Consider the following 22,611-nt stretch of genomic DNA (forward strand, 5'->3'; position numbering starts at 1 on the left):
TAATGGGAGTCAATAGGAGCACAGACAATATATGAATGATCAAACACTATGAGAATTCTGAAATATATATTCAAACTTTCTTGAGACTGGATCTCCTTGTGCAGCTTGGTCTGACCTTGAACTCACTATACAGTCAAGGCTGATTTCAAACTTCATTCTGTCTCAGCCTACCAACTGCTGCAATTACAGGCATGCACCATCATAACTAGCAGGAAATAATAACTCAGTAAAGTTCATTTTGTCTTCCTTCTAAATATCAGAACTTTCTTTTAGTTTGTAACTTAATGAGTATCCTGAGTATATCTTATCTTTCCCAATATATAAGTACTATCTCTCAAACTGTTACTTCAAGTTTATTGCTACTTAGTTATTTCTCATACCTTAGTATCTTCTCTCATCAATCTTGAGTACTTTGATGCAATGAGGCCACACTATTTCTAGGTAAGTGTTCCATTGTGTTATTGGATAAATAGACTCGTCCTTTCATAGCCATTCAATGTATACAAATTTTATTTATAGCCTTGAATCATTATATATATATATATATTTCATTATTTCTGGAGACAGAGAGGATTATCACCAATTCCCTCCTTTGCTCATGACCATCCAGAATAATATGCATATGAATAATAATATGAATAGGCTATTACACTCACTTTTTATATAAGAATTATTTTTAAAAATTAAAATCCATTCAGATACAAAATAAGGGTACCTTTAATGTATCTAGTAGAGCTTTTGAACTAATTCAAGGAATTATTAAGGATTTTGTTAAAATACATGGTATATATTAGTATTACAATTTAGAATAATATACAAATCCATTTTATACTAATGTCAATTTACTACCACATTACTTGATATATTTCTTTTTTCAGTAAGATATTTGATCATCTATACATGGAAAACAAATCATAAGAAGTAAATTATTTAATGCTAAGGAAGAAAGTCATCTTTTTCTCCTTATTTCTTTTATCACAAAACTATTATCAGACAATCCATGAAAACAACTAAAAACAAAAAATTATATGGTGTAGTTAATTGAAAAAATGCTTTTGCTGCACAAAGAAATTGACACTAAGTGCTGTATTAGGAGGAAATCAGTGATTTTCAATTGACATTGCACAGGAAATCGTTTAGTGTCAATTGATATTAAATGGGCAAAATTGTACTGAATTAGTACAAAATGATTTGGTGGAAAAAATGTGCTTCCATTAGGTGACTTGATATTAAGTGGGCTCAAATATAATAAGTTTTAGAGGTCATAGTCAACAAAAATCAGGGCATGCTATCCAACCCTGAGTACATCAGACTGCTTGCTCTTAAAACCCTCATCAAAAGATAAGTTCATGTCATAATATCATGACAAAATTGTCTTCTTTCTAGGGATGTGGAAAAATTAAATTGTTTATATAAGCTAAATCAACCAGTGATAGGAATCATGATTTACTGGGTGAGTTTGATAGTGTTAATCTTTCAAAAATACATTTTATAGAATTTTTAGCATAAATTAAAACAAAGCAAAGGAAAATAGAAGAATCACAGATTAGTGTAAATGAAGCAAACACACTCTTAAGCAACCAAAGGAAATGACCACATAAGATGATGCTAAGTGAAATGAACTCCATGTTATGGAAACAATTGATATATCACAGTTGTAACTACTTCCAACGTCATATGTGTATCTGTAGCTTCTATTATTGATGATGTTCTTGTATCACCTTCCTGTGGTTGTACCTACACTATCTCTGTAATCTTATCTGAGTATATTGGAAACCGTGTTTACTGGTATTGGAAGTAGGTAATTCAAAGGGAATACCAAATTTGACAGACACAGGGTAAAAAAAGACAAAGGACTACAAAAGCAATACTTGCAAAACTGTTTGGTGTAAGTGAACTGAACACCTCCGGGGGTGGGGGAGGGAAAGGGGGGGAGGGAAGGGGGTATGAGGGACAAGGTAACAAACAGTACAAGAAATGTATCCAATGCCTAACGTATGAAACTGTAACCTCTCTGTACATCAGTTTGATAACAAAAATTTGAATTAAAAAAAAAGAGAATAGGGAAATACATAAATATAATTAAAAAATGTTTCCTCCTAATAAGTATATGTTTGATCACAGCAAAACTGATCAATGAATTACAAATCACTAACACAATAAATAGGAGAGTCTAGACAATCTCAATTAATTTATAAAAATAATGTAATAAAATTGAATACCCATCCATGATTTAAAAAAAATCTCAAAATAGTCATAATAGAAGGAACCTACATACCTAAACATAGTAATGCTATATCTCAAAACCTCATAGCTATTACCATACCCAGTGGTGAAAGGCTGAAACCAAATTTCTAAGATGAGGAACAAAACAAGTACACACATTTTCATCAGTTCTTTTCACTAGAGCTGTAAATCTTTATTAATGCAGTTAGTCAAGATGAACAAATTAAAAACATCCAAATCATGAGAATAATTTTAAAAAATTATCCCTATTCATGGCTAATAAGGATCCAAAAAATAACAGATACACACACACACACACACACAAACACACACATAGTCACAAACACACAGACTGTAAGAATAAATGAATCTGGCAAAATATTTGGGTACTTAACACACAAAAATTAGTTATATTTCAGTACTTAAAACAACTAAAAAAATTAAAAGTTTCCATAGATAATACTACTTAGGAACTGATTTACCAAGGGAAGTACAAGACTTATACAATAAAAACTACCAGACATTTCAGAAACAAAAAAGTACTTATAATCAATTAATGGATGGACAATACAATATTGTGGAGATACTAATATCACTCCTAATTTAATTTACTGCAATCCCTATAAAATCTCATGGAACTTTTTTTTCCAGAAATTGAAAAACTCACCCTAAAATCCAAAGAACTCTTACATGATACCAAATAACCAAATCAATACTGAAAATAAATAACACAGTCAGAGGGCTCATTTCTTTATTTAAAAACTTACTGTAAAGCTGTAGTAATCAAAACACACTGGTATTGGCATAATGACAGACATAAGCCAATCCAATGAAGTAGAAGAGACTCAAAACACCAATCTTAATACATAAGTTTAAATGATTTTTTAAAAGGGTAGCAAGACTATCCTATTAGGGGAAAAAGGCCTTATGGATAAATGACACTGGAAGATCTTGATATGTGCAGTGAAAAGAATAAACGAGCTGTTACTTAATACTATATGCAAAAATTAATACAAAGAGGATTGATGGCTTCAGTGGAAGAACTAAAACTATACAATGACTAGAAGAAAACATAAGGCAAAAGCTATACAACACTTTATTAGTCAATGAATATGATATTGAAGCACAAATAACAAAAATAGATAAACGAGATTTCATGGAAAAGTCTATATTAATTCAAAGACACAAGTAAAAAGAGAACCCACAAAAATGAGAAAAAATTCAATAATCTATTAAGAGATTAAAATGGATATTTAGATAGAAGAAATTCTAGTATACTGCTGAAGAGTACGATGACTATAGATAACATTATCATATCATACATTTCAAAACAGCTAGGCTAAAGGATTCTGAACATGCCATAAAGAAATGACTAATACCTGATGAGAGAAATATACTTAACATGATTTATATATTATGCAATGCATATATGTAGGAATATAATATGGTGCTACATTAGTATTATGATTTTTATGTCTTACATATCAGCCAATAAATATATTTTAAACACTGAAAGGAATTACTGAATCATACATTAATTCCTCTTAAATATTTGAGACATTGTCATACTATTTTCTATAATACCTATACTATTTTCTCAGGACATTTTTCCAACCTCTATTTACCTTGTTATACTTTCACTTTCATTGCTTGGCAATGAAACTTTATTTATATGAGTGCCATCAATAAAGAAAAAAACAAACTTCAAAATATTATACTTATTTTTCTACTTAGATTAAAAACTAAAATTATATATCAAATGGAGGAAAGTATATTAAGCAAGATCCAGTTAAACTAAACAAACTTGCACTAAATTTACTTCTTGTGAACTGAGGAGTATCCAAGAGGTTTTCACCAAGAATAGACATCTTTCCAACACTTAATCATAAAACTCAGTATTTTCAACTAATCAAAAAAATGCATAAATCATAAGTGTTAGAAAAGCAACATGAAATATAAGAGACTGATATGTAATTTATACATAAAACATCTTGTTGGGCATATTAGCTCGTTTCAGTTTTCCGCTGTGAACAGAAGTTATTTAAAAATTTCCCAAATATTCTTATGTGTCAATGACTATTGATGTATTTTTGTGAACTGGAAAGATAATACCAAAGTAACATGAATGGTTCAAAGATTAACATACACAATCCGTAAATTATAAAGAAAAACATACTAGTTAAGTTATGCTGTATTCTGTGACCTATTTGTTGAAGCACTGTGCAAATATATGTGTAAAATATAAGCATAAAAGTTTGTGAAAATTACTTCATTGCCTTTCTATAAAATTACCAAATTATTTTAAAATTTATTAGCATAAATTGTACAAAGCAGCTTTGTTGTAATATTTACACTTGCATTTAATGCACTTTAGTCAAACTCACTCCATCTATATTATTTTCTTAAACCTTCCCTTCTTTTTCCCTCTTTTAAAAGTTTTTTGGTAGATTTCACTATGCTACATCCATACATATATATGATGTATATCAATAATATGTCTCTAAAATCACCAAAAGTCAGGGATTAGATGGTAAATTGCCAGGATCATAGACAAGAATCATTGTAAAGGAAAATATAAGCCAGATACTGGTAGCTCATGCCTGTAATCCTAGAAACTCACAAGGCTGAGATATGAGGATCATAGTTCAAATTAGCCATGGAAGAAAGCCCAGGCAGAAAAGCTCATGAGAGGCTTATCTCCAGTTAACTACCAAAAAGCTAGCTGGACATACAGGTGTGGCTCAAGTGGTAGAATATCAGCTTTGAGCAAAAAGAGCTAAATGACAGCACTCAGGCTCTAAGTTCAAGACCCATAATGGCACAAAAGGAAAGGAACATAAGAACAGGACAATACAGAGATATTTTCAGATAAGGTGATGCACATAGAAGAAAATGTAGATCTTCATTAAAAAATAAAAATACAATTCTATATAATTAAGAAACTTTCAAAGCATAACAGCCCAAACACATCATAAATGATCCATCTCACTATCTCCAACAACTAGAAAACATGCTTTTTCTAAATATCCTATTGTGATAAATTACAAAAGAAAATGCCAACCCTAGTCACATGCAACAGATCTCTGAGCACAGTCTAGTCCTATAGCAATGTATGCTCCCTTGGTATGAAATGGCTTGGCTGGAGCTAAGGAATCCTTTTGTAATAATAGTGTAACCAACCATAGTAGAATATTACACTACTACCCTGCAAAGAGCATTTCAGCGAGCTTTTTTCCTAAATATTCATTATAAAACAGAAAATTATATATGTGTGTGGCACTTGAAGCTACTAACTCTAGTAAATCTCCACCTCTAACCGCCATATACTGTAGTCATAGTATCACAACTTTAAGCACATTTTAAAAAGAGAGTTTTATGAGGGTTAGAGTTAGAATCAAGGAAAATGAAGTATATAGATATGCAATAGAGGTTCATTCAAAACCAACAGGTAATTTTCTTCACATTTTTCTAGTGCAGTGTTTACTTAATATTAAAATAGCAAGATTGTTCTATTAATTAAAGGCATACTATAAAGGATTCTCATTTCAAGAACTAGGTTTTTCTGCTCCAAATAAAAATTTTCTACAGGTTTGGGTGGTAGACAAATACAACACTGGAAAAGATACCTTCTCTGTTCTGCTGAATTTTCTTGATTTATGCATGTTGCAAATTTAATTTAAAAGATATTCAAAAGAACAGACTTTTGATATTTTTGTAGGGTTTTTTTCTTATTTATTGTCAACGTGATGTACACAGAGGTTACAGTTTCATATGTTAGGCACTGGATACATTTCTTGTACTGTTTGTTACCTCCTCCCTCATTCCCCCTCCCCCTCCCACTTCCCCTCTCCCCCCATGAGTTGTTCAGTTGGTTTACACCAAACAGTTCTGCAAGTATTGCTTTTGTACTCGTTTGTCTTTTTATCCTGTGTCTCTCAATTTTGGTATTCCCTTTCACTTTCCTAGTTCTAATACCAGTATATACAGTTTCCAATGTACTCAGATAAGATACAGTGATAGTGCAGGTACAACCACAGGAAGGGGATACAAGAGGACCATCGACAGTAGAAGCTACGGTTTCACATGGCATGTTGAAAGTAATTACAACAGTGATATATCACTCGTTTCTATAACATGGAATTCATTTCACTTAGCATTTTGTAGTTTCTTTATTTAGTGGGATTTATTACAATTTAAGAAAACTTTTAGAAACACAAAGAATCTAACACTATAAGAGAATGTTACTGAATGGGCACTGGTGGCTCATGCCAGAGGTTTTATAATCATACACTCTACAGAATTCTTTTTGGTTATGTTTTGCTTTTTAAAAATTTTTCTGGCTGGGTGCCCGTGGCTCACACCTGTAATCGTAGCAACTTAGGAGGCAGAGATCTAAGGATGGTGGTTCAAGCCAGTCTGGTCAGGAAACTCTGTGAGACTCTTATCTCCAATTAACCACCAGAAAACCAGAAGTAGTGTTGAGGCTCAAGCATCAGCCTTGAGATGAAGAGATCAGGGACAGTGCCCAGGTCCAGATTTCAAGCCCCTGTGACCCACAAAGAGAGAGAGAGTAGTGCAACAGTCTAGTAATCCACTCTATTCAAGTAATAAATCAGTTTGATAATTTAATTGGTTCTAAAGATGACCTTATAAATTAAGAGTTCATGGGACTTTCTCTACATAAGATGAAAATTTAATACTTCTTTGATCCCAGAATTAGATGATCATGTTATAATAAACAAACTGAACACTTACTTGACATAATTTTCTATATCTAAACTAATTCTGTTCTTACAGTATACACACACAAATCTAGTATACATAATATATGCACTTGTTGGTTTTATTTATATACAGAAACATACTTATATATCCCCATTAACTATATATTCTTGAATTTGTCTGCCCAAGATAGAAAAGTTTAAAAAGAAATAAATTTATACAAAATCCTGTTGTGAGATTTCAGGACCTGCCTATTTAATGTGGTTCAAATCCTGTGCCAGTATCAGAGCTTTGGATTCATACAATGCATATTGATGAATCAGAATGATAATCATAATAATATCCCAACAGAAGGGTCTGTCACTTCAGGTAGTTAAATAATCATGGTTGAATTAAAACAAATGTTGAGGTGATTATTACTGTGTACATTTCAAAATAACCATAAGCTTCATAAAATAAATCAAATTCACAATTGCTTCTCTCACAAAGTTTATGCAAGGACTATCATAAAAGGTCATCCATCAGTCTTTCCTTGCACACACATAGGAAGTGGAAACAATGATAGGTCCTTTGTTTATAAAGATGTGACTTTTTACATTTTTTATTTACACTCAAAATGAGCATTTCTTTAACATTTATCTTAAATAGCCATATTTGGATGATCTACAAAAGAGTATTTATTAAAGACTTCAGTGTTAAAAAGGATTTACAGTAATCTGTGAAGGTCTTAGCTCTCCTCTACAACTTCATCATCTTTCATATATCTAGCACATACACTATCATCAGATGTTCTGACCTGTCTGCAAACTCTGCAGACCATATAGAACTGTTTGCAGACCCTGATACAATATATTTTATTTAATCTCCATGCTTTTGAACAGCTGTTTCTTTTCCCACAGTACCTTTAATATTTCTTCCTCTGACTACTTTATCAGAACCATCTTGTCCTAGAAAGGAATCCTTTTCAAGAACAGTGATCCTTCCAGGTATGCAAGACTTTTGTATTCTTTTTTGTATGTTTGGTGATAGTACTGACGTTTCAACCTAGAGCCTCATCAGAATACTCAATACTGATAAATGTCAAAAACAAAGCTTGTACTCTTTTCATGTGAAATCCTAATAAGAGAACAATTATTACTTACTCTATCCTGTAAGAAGTTTTGATACATTGTAGACTGTGTCTTCTCTCTATAAACCCATGATAGCTTTAATTCTTTCCTCACCACCAAAACTACTTGCTGTTTGTTCATTTCTTTGCTGCTACTTTCTTTAAACATTTGCACCACAGAAAGTAAATGAATTAGTTTTTGATGCCATAATATATTTCTTTAAAAAGCAACGTGAAATATTAGAACCATTAAAAATGGCAAAATGCTCACACTCTAAGAAGTAAACAAAAGAAGCCTCCCTATTATCAATTTTTCATTTTTATGGAATACTGAGCAAGAGTATTTTCCCAGAAATTAGGTATGTGCTTCTGTTTTATTTGATGAATTTAAAGAGTTAAATATATATCAATATTTATTTTATGTTAAATTATACTTATTGATGAGATTATACATATTTTATGCTAACTTTGATTATGATATTAGTTGATGCAATAATTTAAAAATTATTATATGAGTATAGTAAAAATTGGTATATGAGTAGTGTTTTCTCTGTGATTCTATTATCTGGCTGCTCTTGAAACAGTTCCTTATACTTAAATTCTGAGTCTAATTTCTATGAGACAAAATATGATATTACTACAGAAAAAAAAAATTTTTTTTTTGGCCAATCCTGGGGCTTGGACCCTGTCAGGGCCTGAGCACTGGCTTCTTTTTGATCAAGGCTAGCACTCTGCCACAGCACCACTTCTGGCTGTTTTCTGTATATGTGCTGCTGGGGAATTGAACCCAGGGCCTCATGCACTGTTGCTACTAGGCCATATCCCCAACCCCATACTACAGAAAAGCTTTTAAGAAGACTAAAAGAATGTATCAGTACTGGTATATGTTGCAATGTTTTTGTTTAGCTTACCGTGTGGTAAGCTTGTAAACCAACCCGCATAAAACACATTTTCCCATAAACTACCAACAATTAAAATTTTAATTAAATTGGGCTTTCACATTACATTGTTTAAATTAGCTTTTTACTCTGTAGGCACCATCTTAATTCATTGTTTCCCATTAGTAAATATCTGCTTTGTAAAATTAAATATTCAGAAATTTCACATGTGAGACATTGAAATATGCAATATTTTTCACATACCTTGGACAGAAATGTGTTTTATGCATGTTAAGTTAACTTATGAAGGAAAAAACTACAGAAAAATAGCTATAAAGTAAAATGTTGCTTATTCAAGATAAAAATATCAGATAATCTGTTAGACAGCAAAAAAAGCAATGTTTCAACTTTCAACATAGGTTGTTCTTCACAATACATTGTTCCAAGGAAGGGCTGAAATAACCAGAAGTCACATAGCAAAACTATACATGAAGCTTTGTTAATTTAAGCTCCGAAGTTGAAATCATAGAAAGTTTAGGAGCTTCTCAAACTTCCTATTATTAAAAAAGAAGAACCCTGATAGAGGGATTATATGTGCTACTTCAGAATTTGTATTTATTCAATGGCAGCATTAAATCCCAAACACAGATCTTTCCCAAATCAAGTATTCTACTGGAATACTATGATATTTTATGGTTACTCTCTCTAGTATAACCTATACAGTTAAATTGAAGATTAACAATGCATAATTATGAAAACAAGGGTAATGATATTTAATGTTATCTAACATCATGAAACAATTAGTTGAATGGTACAAAAATGATTTGATATTCTAATCTATATAAACCCTAAAATAAACAAAAAGAATAATTAAACAAAAATCAAGAATAGTTCCCAGGTTGGCTGCCAGAGAAATTATTAATTTTACTACAGTTAACTGTTCCTTTCACAATCATGCTGAACTTTCTTAGTGCTTCAAACTTTTCATAAACAACAATGTACTTACATAATAAATTAGAGGTATCAGAAAAATGTAAATTCTATTTAAACAGCTATTAAAACTTGCTTCCTGGGCTGGAGATATGGCCTAGTGGCAAGAGTGCTTGCCACATGAAGCCCTGGGTTCAATTCCCCAGCACCACGTATATAGAAAAACTTGCTTCCTTTCTCATATTAATTCATGGTAAAGATAATCAACCTCCCTTCTGAGAACTTATAGAAATCAGAAATATGAGCATGGATTTAACATTTTCCCCACAACATCCCACATTCCATGGGTTTCCTATGACCAGAGCAGGTTCTGATTTTTAAATTTTTCCTATCCTATCATCAATATAAATATATATGTATATATACATGTATATAGTAGTTTTAGTAATTTTAACTCATTACCTCTTCACCATCTCTCCCTTTTTTTCTCCCTCTGTTCCTCCCCATCCTTTTTCTCTCTGATTTGAGAGAGTGAAGGTAGACCATGGAGAGACCACTGTAAAAAGTTACACATACTTTCTCCAGTGAGCTATAGACTAAGATTTACTACCAATAACCACAACAGTTGCCAAGTTGGAAGCAGATCTGCTGCCTTGTCCCACTTGTTCCACTACAACCTGACTAAGAGCTATCGAGTGAAATAACACAAATTTTTTACTTACAGAAATAGAAAAATGTTAGCTCTTGTAAGCCACTGAATCTGGAGTAATTTTTTATTTCATTCATTTGTCTCATCATAGTCATATTTGCATTTAAATCTTTGATCTTATTTATAATACTCATTACAAAATCTTATTTTTCTAATTCCACTATCTGTCTTTTTGTAGGTATGATTACAATGATGAATTTTCTCATGGTTACATGTCATATTTTCCAACTTATTTTCATGCAACATAATTTTTATTTTGACGTCCGTCACTGTGAACTTTCTGTTATTCATTGCTGGATTTGTTGAATTCCTTTACAAATTGCTTAGACATTTTTTAAGATAAAAGTAAAAATGGACCTGGGTCCTTTCAAGCCTCACTTCTATCATGGTCAGAAAAATATATTCAAATATTAAACTTATAATTTTTTCAACACAATATGATATGTTTTAGTTTGCTTTTAATTTATGTCTCTATTGGCTCATACAAACTTCAGGTTTTCTTTCAAGAAACATATCTTTCACATAGTGCTTAGTTGTAATGTTAGTATATTGAAATAAAACATAGAGATTATATTTTTTCCTGTTGTTTCTTCTTTGAATCACTTGAAAATAATATAGTAATTCCTTATTGTCTCAACTTAATCACTGTTAGGTGAAAATGGTAATACTATCTTTTGGGATATTGAACTGTGTATTACTACCTCTTAACACCCATTTTCCACATTCCATATTTAAGAATATTGGCTCTAAAGTAAATGGGCTAATAAAAAAAATCCTTGACGGCCTGAGCCTTACATATTACTATTTTATTTGCCAAAAAAACCACAGGATTTAAACTAAGGCCTTTTGCTCTCCTTGGGCTAGCTTGTACACAGCTAACATTTGCCACTTGAGCCATTATTCGAGCCCTGCTCCTTTTTTTTATTTGTTTCTTTCTGGATAATGCAGATAAAGTCACATGGACTTTTATGACTGGTCTGGATTCAAACCAAGATCCTCTAGATCTCAGTCTCCTAGAAAGAAGATTACAAGCATGAGCCACCAGAACACAGTTTCACGTTATCATTTTAAGTAAAAGTAATAATCTAGACTCTGCAATAGGACTTGCATAAATGGAAGAAAGAGTACACAAAAAGTATAAACTGATGTTAACACTTATAAACTCTTTGCCTATTTCTTCATATGGAAATCCTAAGGACAATTCAAAATCTAAATAAAATGCCAACTCAACAGGTGGAATGCTTTCTCAAGATCCACGTTGGGGTTATATTATCTTAAGATAATTGTCACAGAGTATTAGTTTTTTTTTATAGCATAGGTATCTGAGAGAAGCTCCATTTATTTACTTTCCCTTTGAAAGAATACTCACCATGGATCTAAATTGTTTTGTATTTAGTAGGTTTGACTAAGTAAACAAAACCAAACATGATTTCCTCAATGAGGTTTACCAAAACGTTTATGAATCTACCTAAATTTACTGACATTACTGCATCAAAATTTAACATAAACTACGATATCTCTAATAACCTGCTAAGTTTACAGCAAAGATGAAATGAAATTAGTATGACAGGATCATGGTGAAATAATTATCTGCCTCTCAGACATCACTTCGGTTTCTAGAGGCTGTCAATTAATGTTCATAACATTCCAGAACATTGCAGTAGATAAAGTTTACCCTACAGATTGCAGAGTCCATTTTTACTTTTATCTTAAAACATTTAATTCACTTGCACAGTATATCTCTTATATTGTACCTTGAAATTCTATATGTGGCAAAAGTCTTCAGTAAAGAAGTATTTGATTTTAAATAGCAGTTGCTCTGATGGATAGCTGGGACAGTTCTGAAACTAATTTCAAATGAAAATATCTTAAAATAGAGATAAAGCATCTACTTAGCGTATTATGATGGTTAATGTGGTAAATTGTTCAAAATTCTAGTTGCTTGCTCTTCTAAGTCTGCTTTCACAACTATAAAATGAGAACAACCTTCCTTACATGCCTTTCAGAATTACCAAGAAGACAGTGAAAATATATAATGACAATTCTTTGAAAAACACACACTACATGCATGTGCAGGTTTTACAAGTTATGAGTATTAACATTCTTGGAAAATATTTGCTTACTACTATAGACATTCATTTTAAACTTGCCAAAAATGTCCTCTTGCCAAATGGTTTGTTAATTTCCATTTTTCTCTTCAAATTGGAAGATTATTATTCTTCACAGAGAAAAATATGGGCAAAAATATTCATCATCTTCTCCATTCTATTACCTCCTAACATTGTCAGTAAGTCCCTTGTAATGGTCATATCTACTTGGTAGGAACTGATTTTAAAATCAGAAATGGAAGATTACACTTCTAAAAAGTAACCTAAAGAACCCCATAGACTCTACTCCCAAGCTACTAGAGCTGATCCAAAACTTTGGCAAAGTTGCAGGATATAAAATAAACCCTCAAAAATCAATGGCCTTTCTCTATACTAACGACCCGAAGACCAAGGCTGAAATCAGGAAAGTAACTCCTTTTGCAATAGCCTCAAAAAACATAAAATGCCTAGGAATAACCTTAACCAAAGAAGTGAAAGGCCTCTATGATGAGAACTTTTAAAAACATGAATAATGAAATTAAGGCAGAACTAAGGAAATGGAAAAACCTCCCTTGCTCCTGGATTGGGAGGATTAATATAATCAAAATGCAATATTGCCAAAGGCTATCTACAAATTCAATGCAGTACCCATTAATATCCCAACACCATTTTTAATGAAATAGAGGAAGCAATCCAGAAATTCATATGGAACAATAAAAGACCCAGAATAGCAAAAACAATCCTAAGCAGAAAGAACAATGCTGGTGGAATTACAATACCCAACTTCAAGCTGTATTAAAAAGCTATAGTAATAAAAACACCTTGGTATTGGAACTGGAACAGGCCTGAAGACCAATGAAACAGAATTGAAGACCCAGAAATGAACCCACAGAACTATGCCTACTTAATCTTTGATAAAGGAGCTAAAAAAATAGTCTGGAAGAAAGATAGCCTTTTTAACAAATGGTGCTGGCAAAACTGGTTCAACAAACTAAACTAGATCCTTATATATCACCCTGCACCAAAATCAATTCCAAGTGGATCAAAGACCTCGAAATCAAAACAGATACCCTGAAAACACGGAAGGAGTAAGAGAAACACTTGGGCTCCTTGGAGCTGGACAGAACTTCCTTAACAAAGACCCAGAAAGGCTACAAATCAAAGAAAGGACGGACAAATGGGACTGCATCAAACTACAGAGCTTCTACAGGGCAAAGGACATAGCTCATAAGATAAACAGAAAGCCCACAGATTGGGAAAAGATCTTTACCGGCCATACAACGAACAAAGGCCTCATATCTAAAATATATGCAGAACTTATAAAATTACATTCCTCCAACACAAAACCGCAAAGAACCAATAGCCCTCTCAACAAGTGGGCTAAAGACTTAAAAAGAGACTTCTCTGATGAGGAAATAAGAATGGCCAAGAGACATATGAAAAAGTGCTCTACATCACTGGCCATAAAAGAAATGCAAATCAAAAATCATTGAGATACCATCTCACCCCAGTAAGAATGTCCTATTTCAAGAAAACTAACAATAACAACTGTTGGAGGGGATGTGGCCAAAAGGGAACCCTACTTCATTGTTGGTGGGAATGTAAACTGGTTCAGCCACACTGGAAAGCAGTATGGAGATTCCTCAGAAGGCTAAACATAGAGCTCCCCTCTGACCCAGCAGCCCCACTTTTGGGCATCTAACCAAAAGACCACAAACAAGAACACACTAAAGCCACAGCGCAACAATGTTCATCAAAGCACAATTTGTCATAGCTAGAATATGGAACCAACCCAGATGCCCCTCAGTAGATGAATGGATCAGGAAAATGTGGTACATATACACAATCGAATTTTATGCCTCTATCAGAAAGAATGACATTGCCCCATTCATAAGGAAATTGAAGCACTTGGAAAAAATTATATTAAGTGAAGTGAGCCAGACCCAAAGAAACATGGACTCTAATGGTCTCCCTCATAGGGAATAATTAGCACAGGTTTAGGCTAGTCACAGCAGAGGATCACGAGAGCCCAATAGTTATACCCTTATGAACACATAAGCTTATGCTAAGTGAAATGAACTCCATGTTATGGAAATGACTGTTATATCACTGTTGTAATTACTTTCAACATGTGATATGAAACCGTAGTTTCTATTGTTGATGACCCTCTTGTATCCCCTTCCTATGGTTGTACCTGCAATATCACTGTATCTTATCTGAGTACATTGGAAACCGTGTATACTGGTATTACAACTAGGAAACTGAAAGGAAATACCAAAATCGAGAGACATGAAATAAAAAGACAAACGAGTACAAAAGCAATACTTGCAAAACTGTTAGGTGTAAACCAACTGAACTGCGTGTCTTTTCTTCTTTGTCAGTTTTTTTTTTAATTTCTTTACCTTTTTTCTTCTACGTAAGTTGGTCTGGATGCAGGTAAGGAGCACAAAAATGATGGGACAAAGGGCAAACAAATATAGCAGGGATACTCACTAGAAATTATGTTGAAAATGAACTTTAAAACTTGTGGGGAAAGGGGTCAGCAGGGTAAAAACTTGGAGAAAACAAGGAAAAGGTGATGCTGTTCTAATAGAAATGTACTCATTATATAACTTATGTAACTATAACTCCTCTATATATCACCTTTACAATAAAAAAACAATTTTAAAAATGGTATATCTAGCTATCTGTTTTCATTAACTAACCAGAAAGCATTTTCTGACTTTCAAATTAGGCTAATCAAAACATAATCTCTCATTAAGTGTTTATTTTACATGTATACAATCAAAACTGGTCCAACAACTTCTATTACACCAGACACCAGCCTTGCCAATCCTTTTGCTCTTCAGTGCCTGAAGAATGTGCACCAGAAACAGGGAAGCAGAGCAAATTGTCACAATGCACCATTGATGACTGAGTATGTCTGCCCAAGCAGCTGTAACAACAGGGGAACTCTTCAAAGCATCAGCATTGAAACTTAACATTTCTCTCTCTCTCTTTCTGTTCTTCCAGTGAAAACCTTTATAAACTACAATCCATCACAAAAAAATATTTGATAAAAATTATGTTCTTTCTTCTCTCTTCCTTCTCTCTCAACATGAAATGCCCTTGGTTTGAAAAAAAATTGTAATAAAGGAGAATCTCTCCCTCTTTTCTCCCTTGGTCTCTGCCTCTGCCTCTCCAAAGTTCTAAAAATTCCCTCAATAAGGTTTGAAGATGTCTGATAAACATTTTTGTTTATCAGACCTGTTTCCGGCATGTTTTTTGTTGAGGTTTTTATTGTGGAGTTCTTATTTAAAAATTTGAAAGACACTTGATATTTTTAGCACACATACTCTTTATTATTTGGCAAAGCAGGTTTCTGATTATTGAAAAATAATCTAAATTCTGAACTGCATGCTCTGAATCACATAATCTCCATATTTTGAAAGCCACAACAAAGTGCTTTATATTAACTAGAGATGAATAGGTAGTGAGTCAATAAACAGTTAAAAGCATTCTGAGAATGCATGAACTAGCCATGTGAAGTTTTGATAGAAAAAGTATAAGCATTTTAAGATCTGTTAGAATGTAGAGAAACTACACTTTAAAATAAATGTCCTATATTTGTTTTATATGAGTATACCTATACAAATAGAAGTTGTTTTCTTTTTTCCTAATTCTCCTTAGTTATCAATAGTTAATGCCTTTCTTTCATTTGGAACACATATATAAAACCTAAAATTGAAGCAACAATGTTTAGATTCCCTACTATTCCTTTTACTGTGCAAGCATGTATACCTTACAGAGATAATAGGGAACTGCCTTCAAATGTGATTTACTCCCAAGGGATAGAATGTCTGAATTGCAACAATGTCAACATATAAATATAATTGCTCTCAATAACTAAAATATGTACATTTCATCAAGAGTTACTCTTCAACCAAAAAAAAAAAAAACACCCAAAAATCCAAACAACTATTACCTTAGTCAAGTCATACTGAAATGACAAATTATCATAAACTATTTGGCTTTAAGAATAGGAATTTATTTCTCACAGTTCTGAAAATTGGCAAGTTTGGAATGAGAATACTAGCATAGTCAGGTTCTGTGAGTTTCCTCTTTCTAGTTTGCATATGGTTCTCTTGTTATATCCTCAAATGATGGTGAGCAACCAAACAAGAGAGGAAGCAAGCTTCTGTAAGAGCATTTAGCCCACTGCCAGGGTTCCAATCTTTAACAATTAATTATGTACCAAAGGCCAACATTGGGGACTAGGGACTAAGCATATGAATTTTCAGGAGACAAAACGTTCAGTCTATAGCACTTGGATTCTTAACTATTTTTTTTAATTTTCATAGTTTTGAAAGCAATATATCTGTATAATTTAGCAAAATGTTTCAACACACACACACACACACACACACACATATTTGTGGCCATTTCTCACCCTTTAAGAAACTCTTCCCAAACTTAACCCAGTGTTTATATCTTCATTTCTAAATAATATTCTCATTCTTGACTTACACATTTTAGGTATAACCTACTAATTTCCTCTCCTTAAATCCTCCCAATAATCAGTCAAACAGTCTATTTTAAATACTTTTTTCACTATTGTGTAACTATTTCCTTCTTATAATCAATATTAGAGCTTTAGAACTCCATTTCCAAGGTCCACCAATGAAATGTGAAACTTCTTAAGGTAATATTTTAATTTGCCTATACATTTAATACACTTAAACTCATATTCTACTTGTGTCACACAAGGACATCTTTTTCTGGAGTTTTCTGTGTTCCAGCTAACTAAATACTAGACATTCTTAATATCAATGCACAAGTATTTTCATCATTTTGCAACTCATTTTGATTCCAGTTCCTGAATTCTACCTTGACCTTTTCCTCTTTAGTTTTCTCTCATTTAGATCTAGTATATACTCTGTGAGATGCCTGAGAAAGTAAGCAAAGAAGGCACATTGTGGGACCATATACCCTTAAAAGTGCCTTTTTGTATATTCACACTTGATTAGTAGATAGTAGTCTGGCTGAGGATAAAATTATAAATTAAAATAATTTCCACTTCAAAACTTTTTATATAGATTCTAGGATTTGTAACAGGACTAGTTTGAATTCTGGGGCTTATACTTGATCAGCTAGTGTTCTAGGTGTTTGAAGCATGCTTCCAGCCCCGCTTCTGCTAGTTACTTTGGAGACAGAATCTTACAGATTTTTCTTCTCTGGTTGGCTTTGAACCATGATCCTCCTAATCTTAGCCTCTTGTCCTGTTTGTAGAGTATTAAAGGCTATGTTGTCTAGAACACTGCCTACTTAAGTTCTATAGTTGTCCTCAAATTTTATAAGTATAGGAACCAAAGTACATTACATGCTATTTATGAACACAAAACAGTAAAATCTGTTAAAAATTTGTTTTAAAAAGAAATGGAGAGTAAGAAAGAATAACAGAGTCGGTCAAGTTACTCAAAGTATGTTATAGGCATGTATGAAACTATCATAATGAATTTTCCTTTTACTGTAATTTATACTCAGTTTTTAAAAACTCTATGGAATTGTTATCTCTATAGAGCCAGATTGGTATGTTTTAAATCAGTAAATTAATGAATAAAAGTGTATGCTAAAAAGAAGAACATATGTTAACAAATGAGGACATACAGAAGAATGTCTAAGACCAAAAAAAATGAAGGCAGTTGAGACTGGTGAAATAGCTAATTTGAAATGAAAGAATAGAAAAGAGTGTAAGGATAAAATATGGATAAAACTCAATTCTAGTGAAAATGATCTCAATTTGTTTCAGGCAGGAGCTAAATAAGCATTCCTGTGACTGATGAAATACTTTAAATTCTCTATGCCCCATTGTTTCGGTGAGATTCAGCTGAGACAACACATCATGCAGTAAGGTCTCACCACCAATTTTAGGTTTTAGTCATTCCTAAGAACAGGTGGCAATAGTCAAAATTCCTATTTTCACGAATCCTTAAAAAAAAAAATGAGCAAGTTGGAGGACAGAAAATGGTCAGGCTTTCTCTGCTAACCCAAGAGTAGTTAATTATGACTTGTAGCTAAAAAATTCTTACAGCAACTAAAAATGATTCAGAACATTGTGTTTTAATATAAATGTGTATGTTTTAAAGCAAATGATCTCAGCTGATAATGATATCAAAGATGATCATGACAATCAGGAGGACAATACCAGTGACTGATAACAGCTAACACTTCTGGTACTGTGCCAGGCATTAGCCTAAATATTATACTATTTTTCTCATTAGTCCTAATAGTTTCAAAAATACCATTATGATCTTTTTGTCCCAATGTTACACAAAAGTACACTATCAAACATAAGTTGGCCACCATAACACAGTTAACTTATTTAACATTAAAATATAAAACATGATACTGATTTTTTAGCCATGCATGAGATGCAGCACAAAGGCCTCACTAAATTCTGGACTTCTATGAAGGTTCACATTTTTATTTTTACTTAAAATATACATGTTGCGTTTATTTAAAGCCAGTGGGAGCTTAAAGGGATTTACAAAGTCACTCAATTGAAGGATCCTTCTTTTTTTTTTTTTTTTACATTCAGCTTCCATCTATATCCCAAGCAGTCTTTCAGAGTTTTCTATCTCATACCTTCTAAACTGTAATTTTTTTCAAAGATTCACCTTTTAAAAATCTTTTCAAAGTATTCAACTTCAATTTCACAAAATCAGTAACACTTTATATTATTATTGCTATGGGAAAAATTCTTACTTTAAAGTTTAAAGTTCAGCCAGTACAGGCTAAAATATGATACCACTTATTTGATGTGAGGTAAGTCACTTCACCTATGGAAACTGCAATAACTTTGACTAAAAAATAAGCATAATAATACCAGTCTGCCCATCTCACAGACATATAATCAGAATTATACAAAATGAAAACATACTGCACTTATCAATCATTTATATTTTTCTGAATTACTTATTTATTGTCAAAGTGATGTACAAAGGGTTACAGTTTCATACATAAGGCAGTGGGTACATTCCTTGTACAATTTATTACCTCCTCCCTCATTTCCTCTCCTCCTCCTCCCTTTTCCTCTCCCCCCATGAGTTGTTCACTTGGTTTACAACAAATGGTTTTGTAAGTATTGCTTTTGGAGTTGTTTGTCTTTTTATCCTTTGTCTCTTGATTTTGATATTCCCTTTCCCTTCCCTAGTTCTAATACCAGTATATACAGTATCCAGGGTACTCATATTTACATTAATAAATCATATGTACATATTCATAAACAAAGACATAGACACATAGCTATCATTACTACTGAAACTCTAGGTTTATATTTGGACACAAAATATTAGGGTCATTTTTTTAAAAAGCAATGCTGAAATTTAAAAGCCTGAATTTTGGGTTGAGGTTGCAGCTCATTTGTAGGGCATGTACTTAGCAAGTGGTAAGACATGGCTTGAATCTCTAAGCAGCAAAAGGGACACAAGAGCAAAGAAAATCAAAAGATAAAGCCTAAATTACCTTTCTACTTAAAGGGGCATCGGTGACAGACTAGAAAAAGAGAGCTAGGTTGCTGTGGCTGTAGCTCAAATGATAGGCTTCCTGCCAAGGATGTGTGACGGCCTGAGTTCAAACTGCTATGAAAGAAAACGAGAAAGAAGTAAACAGTTTTTGGTTGATCAGGAAAAGAATATCACAGGCACTATATTGAATTTATAAACTAATTTGTTGTACGGTAACTCCTTCATACAACTACTTAAAGATAAAAAAGTATCACAGGCATACATTTGAGATCAGTTGGTTATTCAAAGAAGAAAAAAATGTCCAGACTGTACACAGAAAAAAAATCTAGTTGCCAAGCAGTTACATAAGTATGTACTGGAAGTAGCTGTGGTGAGAATATTAAGGAAGAGATAGAAAACAATAGTAACAAGTTTGACAAGAAATGTACTCACTTCCTTACTCCTCTGTATATCACCTTGACAATACAATTAAATTTAAAGGAAAGAAAAAAGAAAAAAATAGCTAAATAAAAATTTAAAACCATACTATAGGAAGCAGAGGCTAGTATTTCAGGTTAAAACATACATTTTTGACAGCTTTATAAACTAGACAGGAAATTAAACATGACCTTCATATTTGGGCTATTCCTCTCTACTGGTCAGAAAAATTAACCATAGGTTAGGAAATTAAGAAAACAATAGAATAGACGTCAGTGAAGTTCAAGCACTTTAATTGGATTCCTCTGGGTACCGTTTGTTTCCCCCTTTCTCTGGCCATTAAGCCACCAGGGGAAAGTGATCTAACACAGCATCATGGCACGAAGGGATGGACCTGAGAGCCTGTCTGTCTACGATGACTATTCTTGTGCATCCAGGCTGCCTATTGAAATGAACAATGCCTGCTGCTGCTGCTGCTGCTGCTGCTGCTGCTGCAGAGGGTCATCCAAACTCTGAAAATGAAACACATCACACAAAAGGAAGAAAGAATTCTTATTCCACAGGGTTTAGCTTGCAGCTGGTCATGCATGCCAGAAGGATGTGCCATGAGGATGACAAAGAGCCTTCCAAAGAGAATGGCTAGAGCAGCCAGCAGGACATTTATAAATACTTAGGGAGCTATTCTTTTGAGACTAAGGCAATAACCAGACTTCTTTATAGCAGAACTTGGGAGAGTCAGGATTTTCTAATCTCTGCAAATTCACCCAGGTGTGAATATTCTTGCAGCTAAAAGAAACTTAGAGAAATTCTAATTGGTTATACAGTTCTTTTTTAAATTTCTCTGCTAATAATAAAGATGATTCTATATAATTGATTTATATTTTTGTCAGAGTTGAAACTCAACGCTACTCTAGAGATTAAAACAGTGTGAAGAAACAGGTAAGGAGATTTTCAGCAACTAATGAAGGTGCAGTGAATAAGAACTATGTTTCTATGCAGTATAGCACACAGTTAAGACTAGAGACTAAGGTCAGATCAGTAGTGAAACTTACAAGCCACTTGTTACATGGTATAAAGTCCAATGGACACTCACAGTCTAAAAATGTGGCATCAGGTAAGTCTATCCACAAAACTTAACACAAACAGAATTCAAAGTCAAAATAGCTTTCATTGCAGCCACCATTGCCTTCAATTGACCACATCCAAGTATGTTTATTTCTTCAGGTATCCTGTACAACATTGACTGCAGAAGTGTCAGGAGCAGCACCTAGGCATTAAGATGTGCACAACCAAGGATGGACTTCTCTAATAAACTCGCTCCTAGCATTCAAAAGCAGAAACAGCTGCCTACCTTCCCTCCCTAGTTCTTTGCTACTCCTCTTCCAAAAAACAGGCATTCCTCTGTATACAGGATAAAAGTGAGAGGCTTATCTTGTTGCCGGTCGCACCGTACACATTAGACTTAGCAATCACTTTTTCAATTATTTCACTTATTCAAATAAACTATGTGAGGCCTTGTGGAAGTTGAGTCTCATTTAGCCTTCGACTGCTCACTTATAAAAATGAAATATTATTTGCTTTATGAGATTGTTGTGAGGAATAATAAGATAATGTTTATGTTATTTGGATATAAGCACAAAGGGTGATTCAGTAAATGTTAGTCACTGTCTGTATCATTTCCTGTAACAGGATAACAAGTAGTTCACATAAGAAACTGAAATGAGAAATTGAAAACAGTATCAAAAAATATTCCCCTGTCCCAAATGCCATTATTGTTTCAAACACTACATCATTATTTCAGGTTAGCTCAGACTTTTAAGAGGAGTTTGCTTCCTGAGGAGAATATGCTAAAATAAAAGGAATACATTAGGATAAAGATTTCTTTTCTACATGTCTACCCCATTACTTAAAATTAATTTCCTTCAGACAACTTTAAGAAAGTTCTTGCTACAAGTATTTTAACTTTTCAAATAGCTACCAGTATACTTCCTAGATAAGTATTTAGCTTTGGAGAGTTTACATAATTGTC

The 22,611-nt window shown here is 33.1% G+C and overlaps 1 protein-coding gene and 1 long non-coding RNA gene across 16 annotated transcripts in view; one reads left to right on the forward strand and one right to left on the reverse strand.

Moving 5' to 3' along the window:
- The window catches only part of Zbtb20 (zinc finger and BTB domain containing 20), a 748,243-nt gene that overhangs the window by 667,240 nt on the left and 58,392 nt on the right, over positions 1–22,611 (reverse strand). The gene's annotated exons all lie outside the window — the stretch shown is intronic.
- LOC125351711 lies at positions 121–20,793 on the forward strand. The gene is made up of 4 exons (XR_007211000.1): positions 121–132; positions 15,204–15,207; positions 16,198–16,202; positions 20,482–20,793. It is a non-coding gene; the product is annotated as an uncharacterized LOC125351711 (long non-coding RNA).

Source organism: Perognathus longimembris, chromosome 5, assembly GCF_023159225.1.
Source record: "Perognathus longimembris pacificus isolate PPM17 chromosome 5, ASM2315922v1, whole genome shotgun sequence".
Lineage (NCBI taxonomy): Eukaryota > Metazoa > Chordata > Mammalia > Rodentia > Heteromyidae > Perognathus > Perognathus longimembris.